The sequence below is a fragment of the Athene noctua genome, chromosome 12, assembly GCF_965140245.1.
Source record: "Athene noctua chromosome 12, bAthNoc1.hap1.1, whole genome shotgun sequence".
Taxonomy (NCBI): domain Eukaryota; kingdom Metazoa; phylum Chordata; class Aves; order Strigiformes; family Strigidae; genus Athene; species Athene noctua.
In genome coordinates, this window is record NC_134048.1 from 12,127,305 (window position 1) to 12,137,346 (window position 10,042).

The window sequence follows — 10,042 nt, forward strand, 5'->3', positions numbered from 1 at the left end:
CTTCTCAACGCAAACGCTGCCCTTGATTAAAACGTCTTCTGCAGGGCTTGGGGGGAGGTTGTCGTGCCACCTTGTTCTCAGGGCAGCAGAGGGAAATGCTACCGAGGGTGGGGCAGGGAGATAACACACACAGGACATGCGGGGACAGCGTTGATGCTCAGGACAGACTCTTTAGGAGAGACAGCGTCCCGCTCCTGATGAAACTTTGCCCACTCTGGAAGGGCTGAGGAGGCTTCACAGGGAGCAGCGCCCACCCAGCTTGGTGCCAGGCCTTCTTCCACTGTGCTGATCCTTCCTTTGCCTTCCAATCCAGACCCCGCTTACCTTCCCAAATGACGCCCAGAAACAGAAAGGCTCGGGGACCTTAGGGACAGGAACACCAGTGTTCCAAGGGTTGGATGCTACTGGGTACGCGCAGCTCTGCACTACCCCCATGTCTCAGGAACACAGTGTCACTAACCCCTTGGGCTGGGAGCAGGGTTTGGCTGCTGGCAGCCTTCCCCAGGAAGATGGGATTATGCTGGAAAGCGTTTCTTCCCATTCTCCCCCCCTCGGAAGAAGAAACAGCTCCTTTGTCTCTCATCTACCTGAGGGATTTTGGCCAAGCCGAGGCAGCAGGGACACTCACTGCTGCTCTGGGTTTCTGCCACTTCCACGAGCCCTGGGCAGTACAGCTCATGCCTGGGATCCGTGGGGCAGACGCGGCTCACTCCCACTGCAGGATACTCCAGTGACACTGGTGAAACTGCCCCTCAGCCTCTGGCTCTGAAAGGCACATTTCTCTTTCAGAGGACAGAAAGGCCTGTCCCAAACTAGCCAGGCCATTCAGAAAGGCCTGCCTGAAACTCCATGGCCTCTGCCGTAGCAGACAGTTTCTCTGTAAATTGCGGACCGTTTCTCTCAAATCTGCTGCTTGAAGCAGCACATCCACCACTTGAAATTATCTTTCATTGGTTAGGGTAGGCTTTTCAAGCACACTTGCTAAATCATACAACCTTTTCTCTTCCCTCTTTCTGCAGCCTGAGCAAAAGATGTGGCCATGGTTGCCCACAGCATGGGTAACAGCAGTGGTCCTCTTCTTCTCCCTACCTTGCTGCTCCTGCTGCAGAACAAGAGCTACCCCAAACCCTCCATCCCTCCTGTTGCCTACGAGGGGATGGGGTCCCCCATGGCACCCAGCTCAACCAGGAACCACACTGCCTTGCAGCGTCACCTGGGGCCGTGGGAGATTGCAGCAGCCAGCATGCTTTGGGCAGCGCTGTGGCTGGTTTCCATCTTTGGAAACTCCCTCCTTTGCTTAGTGATTCACCACAGCAGGAGGACACAATCCACCCCCAACCACTTTCTTGTCGCCATGGCCTGCGCAGACCTTCTCCTCAGCGTCGCAAGCGTGCCCATCGTGCTGCTCCACTTGGCCTATGGCAGGTGGGTGCTGGGGAACGTCACCTGCAAGCTGGTAAGGTACGTGCAGTACCTTACCCCTGGAGTCCAGGTAAACATGCTCCTCTGGATCAGCATTGATCGCTTCTACACCGTCGTCTACCCCCCAACCTTCAAAGTCTTCAGGGATAAAGCCAAGAAGATGATTCTGGCCTTTTGGCTCCTGGGCGCAGGATTTGCGGCACCAGCTTTCTTCTTCTATGGCTCCAGCAGCGACCACCACTGCCCCTTTTTCCCCCCCCGGGTCTTGGCAAGGAGCTGCCTACAGTATCACCCAGCTCCTGGTGGTCTTTCTGATCCCAGCCAGCCTCATTAACCTCTTCTACCACCAGCTCATCATGTACATCTGGAGAACAGGCTTTGACGGCAGGGCTGTCAGGAGGACAAGGAAAATTGTCCCAAGGAGAAAGCTGAAAACCATCAAGATGCTCTTAGTGGTGAGCGTGGTGTCCTGGCTCCCTTTCCATGTGGTACAGCTGTGGCACCTGCACGAAACAGACAACAGCAGCAGCTCCTTGGTTTTCCTGGACATCACCTGGCTCTCAGCTCTTCAGCTGCCAAGCCAGCCCTCTATTCCATCTATAATTCAAAGTTCAGAAGAGGGATGAAAGAAGTTTGTTGTCTGCCAGGAAATACTACAGAAGCAATGCCTACGCCATCACCACCGGTTCCAGGATAGCCAAAAAAAAATCACGTTGGCATTGCGGACATTCCAGCTCCAGCCAAAACTGTCACCAAAGACTCCATCTATGATGCTTTCTACAGAGAAGTAAAGAAGAGGAAGATGGCCTGGGCTGTTAAGTCTGACCCTTCAGATAATTCTGTCTAGCTGGTTTAATTGTTTTAAAAATTTACCCTGTACCCCCGGAACAAGTAGTTTTCCCCCTGTTTTCATCCAAGTTATGTTTCCATAGTTTGAGAATAGATTTTTTATTTTATTCTATTAAACGTTTTGATTTTGATGTGTGCAACCTCTTTCCTTTCAGTTACATCCTGCTTTTTGTAACTACCCTCCCTGAATCACGAGCAGAACCTTTTACATAACAGAAAAACTTGTACACTCTCTCTACACACAGACAGACACACGCACACACAGAGACACACACAGACGCAGAGACACACGGACACGGACACGGACACAGACTCACCCCCCCTAGCTGGAGGGGTCGCGCCGCCGCAGCCCGTGGCCCCGCCGCGGCCGGTCCCGGGTTCCCGCGGGCCCGGAGGCGCCGGCCGGGGGCGCAGCGCGGCTCACTCGTGCCCCCCAGCGCCCACGCGAGGGGCGCCGGAGCGGGGCGTGACGGGGGGAAGCGGCGGGGGGAGCGGGGGGCGGCGGAGGGAGGCGGGGGCGCAGCCCGGGCAGCCAGGACGTGTCTGGCTGGAGGTGCCATACAAAGAAGCCTACGAGGTCCCTGCCGCTGGCTCCTTGCAAGCAGTAAGGGTACAGAGCTCACACTGGCCTTCCGGGCAGCAGCCACGTCAGGGCCGCTGTGAGTATCACTCGGTGGCGTAAAACCCGTGTGATGCACTGAATTTGAGTTGTCCTGCCGAAAGAGCCTCAAGTCCGTGACAGCCAGGCCCGGGCAGCGGGGCATGCCCAGGGAGCACGGCCTCAGAGGGAGCCGCTGCCGAGGGCAGGGTTCTTCAGGGCTGTCCTTGCCAGCCCCAAACCTGCTCTAACCTGCACCAGGAACCGGCCCAGCTCCAGGACTGGGGTGGCGGGAAGGTGGTTCACAGTCCCCTCTCCTCCCTTGCTGTGTCTGATCCTAAAGGATGTTTCAGACGCATCCAAGGAGCTGGCCTATCACATGGGGAGAACAAAACCCCACATTCAACTGGGTTTGGGGGTTTCTAAATCATTACATTTGATTCAAGGCTGTCAGGGTCTAGACATGTTAGGAAAGGTTTCTCATGACTTGTAGACCTGAACCAAGACTGGAACTTAGAGATCGTTAGATCAGAGAAGTTCCTAGCAAGGAAATGACAGAGAGGAAACAGCACAACAGCCAACATTTGTACCTGGTAAAGACTGACCAGAAAGCTTAAGAAAAAGGCCACAGAGATGGTGTAGCGGCTCCTGTCACAGGCACCTGTCCCGTTACTGGAGGAGGTGGAGTTGCCCACCAGTGAGGAGCCAGCGTTGTCACTGTGCCCTGCTAGCTGGAGGTGCCGCTTCACAGACTGCCCAATCATCAGGCACAGGATGCCGAAGGAGCCCATGAGGTTATGCTGTGACGTGGCTGTAGCGACGTAGATGATATTGCAGAAGAAGCTGGTGTAGATTCACAGAATCACAGAATCATCTAGGTTGGCAAATACCTTGAAGATCATCCAGTCCAACCACTGACCTCACACTGACAGTTCCCAACTCCACCAGATCCCTCAACGCTCTGTCAACCCAACCCTTAAACACCTCCAGGGATGGGGACTCCACCACTTCCCTGGGCAGCCCATTCCAACACATAACAACCCCTTCTGTAAAGAAATGCTTCCTAATATCCAGTCTAAACCTTCCCTGGCGCAACTTGAGGCCATTACCTCTTTTCCTGTCGCTTATTACTTGGTTAAAGAGACTCATCCCCAACTCTCTGCACCCTCCTTTCAGGTAGTTGTAGAGGATTCTGTGAAGACAAAGGGTACACTGATCAATTATTTGATCAATCTATTAATCATTGATTAAAGGTCTGGAAAAATTAAATTATATATGGATTTTTCAGTTAAGAATAGTACAGAAAAGAAGTGGCAAGAAGACAAAGTTTTCACCATCTACTAAAGCCAAACCATTCCCAAAATAAATTCCAGTTGCCCTTTGTGAAACTGTCTATCAGCATTACCTATATCAATGTTTTTTACAGCTGTGTTTGAGGTTAAGGTTCAGTAAATAGGTGTCAGAAAAGAACATGAAAACAAGCATCACAAGCCTGGATTCCATAGATGGAATCCTGGTTGGCTAAGAGAGAGTAGGAGATGGACTGAGGGACAGCAACTACCCACCAGCAGCCCAGATATTACATCCCCAAGCAACTACATTTAACAGGGAAGCCAGTCCAGCACTGGGAACAGCCAACAGAAGAAGGTGATGATGGTTCGATGACTGCATGTGCAGAACTCTCTGGCTTTCTTTAGGATGAGATACTTGGTGCTGAAGTCTGTGGGCTCATTCTCCTCTGATCTGACCTGTATAAAATTGGCAGGACTCTCTTTTGGTGTTAGGGAGCTCAGTATGTCTTTGCTCTGTCCTGACTTCTGGCTTGATGTGTCTTCTATTGTACCAGGAGAGTTAAGGTGGGAGAGCAGGCAGCCAGGAGGTGTTGCAGTCATGTACATCATGTGCTTTTCTTAGCTCCAGGGCTTATGCAGATTGCATGGATAAATAAATAAAGGAAAATAACCTCAGACAAAGCAATCAGAAAAGCACCTTCCTGTGGTGCCAGTTGATTTGTTTGTTTTCACTTATGGATCTGATTAACCACAACCTGAGACCATGGTTTGAATTGCATTCACACTGGTGCAGATGCCCACATCAGGGACAGAGCTGCAGTCACCCCCGTGCTCCTTCCTAACATACCTCTTGTTCTGAAACAGGACAGCAGAATGAGTTATGTTCAGACAATATTATTTCACTGCAACTAAAACTTCTTCAGCAACTCTGCATTTCTTGATGGCACTTCCACTTAAGCAAAAACTATTTTGAAAATGTTGAGATACTACAAGTGATGGTTTAGAAATGTAACTTGTGGATAAGAGAGGTAATCTGCAAAATAATTTTTCCTATAACATTTCACAATTTTAAATTACATTGCTGGCTTGCATCAAATAGGGTTATTACAGGGGCTTCTCTCTGCAGAATGAAAGCATCCTACTTTTTCAGTCTGGGTAAGTAATATATACACTTTCCAGAGCTACCCCAAGTTTTTTTGTCAAAACTGAAAAGTAGACACAGAGAAAAAATTTTCCTGAGAGGAGACCTAGAGTGGCTGCAGTTTGGAAACTGAACTGGGATGATAAGAAATCGCATTGCCCTGCCTCATGGGTTCATTTCACATCACTAGTCTCAACCCAAATCTCTAATCTCTGGCTGTGGGGAGATAATTGGGTGTCTTCTTGCTACCTGGAGTTTCTCCACTGCAGACAGACCTGTCTCCTCACACACGCAGCGCACACTGAACAGAGAAAGCATGAGGCTAACAACTGCAAAGCTGTATCCTTTGCCTTCCCTCTGGACCATGTGCGGCTTCCCTTGAGAAGAGATCTGAGTTACTCAGCCAAGCGATCAGCCCTTTTATCTCACTCCAGCCGATGAAGACAGTGCAGCCGGCCAAACAGAGCAGTATTTTGAAAACAAGTATCACTGAATGATCTTCAAGGTCTTTTCCAACCTAGACAATTCTGTGATTCTGTGATCATTCTGGAAGAGTATTTTTGATGAAAAGTTGTTCTGGCCATTAAGAATCATTGAAGGGGTTTAGAGAAGTGCTTGTGCCAGATAACAGTATTGCTGGTATCAGATGTGTTTGCTGAACAAGGGGAATGATGCAAAGAAACCATCCTGTGTGTGCTATTGCTCTGCCCTTCCCTGAACTGAGTGAGCATCGTTGCCTTCTGGGCTTCTCTGCTCAGGTTTTCGTCTACTCTTGAACAGGCTCTTGTTCCAAAAGACAAACAAAAAGCAAAACTTGTTCCAGAGTGACATTTCTTTCCTGGTAGCTCTTCCACCAGCATGCTGCTAGAAGCCCCCTGCGCTCTTCTCAGCCGCCTGCCCGGCAGCTCCCCGCAGCCTCTGCTGGGCTGCACTGTGCTCGCCCGCTTCCGCAGCGCCAGCGACGCCAGGCTTCACTGGGGCTTCCCACTGACAGCGAAGGTGTGATGACACAGCTTACTTCTAGGTAGGCAGAAGAACCTCATGTGTGTCAAATCTGCACAATCCACATTTTGCATGTGCCTTTTAGAGACCATAGCACAAATAACAAGGGATTTTGCTTTGCAGCAGTAAGCACAATTCAGTAAAATGCAGGGTTGTGTTTCTTTTATAGGTAAAGGTGAACAATTGCATTAGTGGGCAGGAAAAAGTAATGTCTCATCATGCTGAATTGAAACAGCAGCCTCATAAATACCAGCTGTAGCTGTTCTGCCCTTGTGATCCATGCCAACAACCTACAGCTGACTTCTCAGCACACATTCCCACCTGCCAGTCTTACCTCCTTCTCCACCCTCACTTTTCCATCGACCTAGTCTCTTAAGATTTTGCTGCATGTGCCATTGCTCCATGGAGCAGGACAAATGCCTGGCAGTCGGGCAGCTTGGCCCCTACCTCTCCTCCTGGCACTGTGTTCTGGACTTAAGGAGGGAGGTGAGAGCCCACGGTGTTTGGAGAGATGACATTTTCACAAGGCTTTGATTTAGATGCTGGGGAGACACCCTGAGGGAAGAGAAGAGGAAGGTCAGTATCCTGAGCTACATTTATCTCATCAGTGGAAGTCTGTATCTCAGTAATTAGAAGTAAATAAATAAGAAACATCAGTGCTCTCTGATAACAGGGAAAAAATGAAAGTCCATGCTAGGGGAGACAGCTTCCCAATGTATTTATCTATTTATATGAATTCTTTATTCTCTGCCATTTCACCATAGCTCATGTATTTTCAGGTACATCTGCTGATAGCTTCCCTTTCCCTTCCCCTTCTTTCAGTAATGGACTGTATATTTCCTTAGCCTTGTCATTCCTCCTGTCCTTAAAAGATGATCCCTTCATATGCTTTATAATCCTTCCTACTTACAGCTCGTTTTGTGTCTTGGCCTGTCTGATGTTGTCTCTACTCACTCATCTTCCTTTTCCATCTTCTTCCTTAGCAAATGACCCAAATTTCTGTTATGTATATGATTCTTTCATCTTGAAATTCAGTCACTGAATAACTGTTGTCAGTCATAGAAGAGCTGGCCAGGCCGGTCTTCTAAGTGGGCTTGTTTGCTGGGGTGAAATGCATCTGAGCACACTACATGCCTGGGTTTTGATCTTATGTAGGAAGCATTCATTTCCAATTCTGGATCTCTGATCTGTCCACCATGAAAACGGGACAAAGCACTTTTTCCACTTGTGACAGTATCTGGGCTACCTTTAACCTCTGCCCTGCCTTCCACTGCCTGCTGCTGCTTTTCTTTTCAACTTTCATTTCACTTATGTATTCTGAAACGCTTTTGTTATGATTTCCTTTATCACCTGATACAGCTTGGTAAGCCTTGATGTAGCCATGCTCTGTCACCTCTCCCAGGTTCAGGTTTTGGTGAGCAGTTCTTTTTACCATTCCTTCTGCCTCCCTTGCCATCCTTCCCTACAAACTTCCCCCCACCCTTTCTTGTGTGCCAATTCCCAGTTGCTTCTGTACATTCAACTTTAAAATATTCCATACTTTCCCTGCAATCATGTTCTTAAGCTCCTTGTCCCAGCTGGCTTCCTTGTGCATTCAGTTCTCTGCCCTGACCTCTTTGAAACAGCAAGCCTTCATGCTAAGGCAGCTTCTGTGTGGTCCTCTCTGTGCTGGCAATTCAGGCTGTAGGCACTGAGGAGAGGCCATTTTATGTTCTCCATCCTGTCAGGGAGGATGTAAGTACATACTTGGTTACACTGAACACTGTATACGTTGCTGAAATCACTTTTACTGTATGAGGTGAGGCAAGGGCAGAAACTGCAAACATTTCACATTTCCTCTATAAAATCCATAGCAGACAGCTTAATAAAAGAAACCCACAATGGAACTTCATGTGACCTTGAGCTGGCTAAGGCTGTGCTGCCTTCCAAATGCAAGGTCACTACAGCTAACTGCTGAAACTGTGTTCAAATGCATCTTCAAGGACTGTTCTTTATTGACGCTATAAACTCAACTGTTTAGCTCCGTTCTGGGCAAGGCTGGGGTGGACAGATGGTATTAGCTTGAACAATGCAAGTGTAGAGAGGACACTGCCTGCCAGTAACATGGCACCCTCTGTTTTTAAGACAAGCAGAAAGCATGAAGTCAGGTTTTTTCATTTTTGGCATGATATGTGAGCAATTTAACATCTATCTACGCAACAGCTACTGCAGCCAGCTAGAAACAGCCGTGGAAACCCAAGCTCCAGGTACAAAGAAAACGCAGTACTGGGCTATTTTGGTTTTCTATCCTAAAGTAGAAAAAAATCATTAAATTGTCCATGATTGTTATCCAGGCATTTTGCAGCAGGTTAAGTGTAGCGAATTCAAGTCTCTGCTGCTGTGTCAATGCATCGCTTTTGTTTAACAGGACAAGCTGGCATCTCCAGTTTTCTCTGGAACAGAGCAAACTGCACTGCACAATGATTTTTGATTTGCTTTAAGGCTTGTAAATACATTTATGACTGTTTGGCTTCTGGAAGCCTTTCAAGTTACATCCCACATGTCTTGGCTTCATAAACGGGCCAGCCTGGCTTAGTACATGGCTGCACCCCCCTGCTCCACAGTTACTTAGATCATATGCAACAAAAAAAGGCAAGTGAGCCAGGTAGTGGTGTCAGGTATCTGAGATGCTCCTCCTTTCCTTCAGTTTTGGGACTTGACAGTCTTTTTGGATGGCTGCTGGTTCAGTTCCACTTGGAAATGAATTTTTAATGTGTAGACACCTGCAAAACATCATATTTTTTTTTTAAGGGAAAAGCAAGGAAAAGGAGACAAGCCCAGAATTGGTCCCACTGCTAAGATACAGCAAAATGCAACAGAAGTGCCCAAGGACAAAAAAGCTGAACAGAACCTCTCATACAGTTCCTTGGAAAGCAATTATTCACATTTCTGCAAGAGATAACACCAGAGAATGTGGAAGCAGTACACTAGGTCATCCCAAAAAATAAACCAATTTTTGCAGCCTCCTGTTAATTTGCAGGGCAGTTTATGCTAACATGCAGGGGTCACAGCAGTGTGCAAGACAAAGATAAAAGTTCTCTCTGGACATAAACACTGTGAGGCCAAAAGTGTCACTCACCTTGTGACTGCACATGGTAATGCAGTTGCACCACTCTGAAGTTTGAGAGGGCCCAAGAAACCTACAAATAAACAGTGCTGAAGAGCTACTGCTGGCTCCCAGCAATTAAGCATGAAGACAGACATATAAAGAATGGTTTTTAGTGTATTTTAAAAGATGTGGGATGGAGCATATCCCTGGAAAAAGACTCAGTGCAGGCACAGAAGAGCTAAAAGGACATGGAAGAGCATCTTTGGCCACAGAAGTCATGCACTGCACGCTGGGTCCCCTCTGCTAACACAAGTCCTCCACCCAGCATTGACACCCACCCATAGACGACAGGAAAAAAGAGCACTTTCCTGCACATCAGCTAGAGGGTTTGGTGGGCACTCCTGATTTATATAAGGAGGGTGAAAATAATTCCTTGCCAACTTTTGCAGCGCTTTGTTGTTGTTTTCATGTTTTCCCTTGCATGAAAAATGTCCAGTGCTTATGACCCTTTTCCAAATTAGCAAGCTAATAACTGAAAATGCTATAATGGCTCTGTAAACAGATTGAATTGATTACAGATGAATACAGTGGAATAAAATCAGGGAGACACATTTCTATTTCATACTGAATTGGCATTCAGCCCAGGCTAC

The 10,042-nt window shown here is 48.0% G+C and overlaps 1 pseudogene; it reads left to right on the forward strand.

The window, feature by feature from the left end:
• Positions 1-1,039: 1,039 nt before the first annotated feature.
• Positions 1,040-2,269, forward strand: LOC141965092 (putative G-protein coupled receptor 19; annotated as a pseudogene).
• The last annotated feature ends 7,773 nt before the right edge of the window (positions 2,270-10,042 follow it).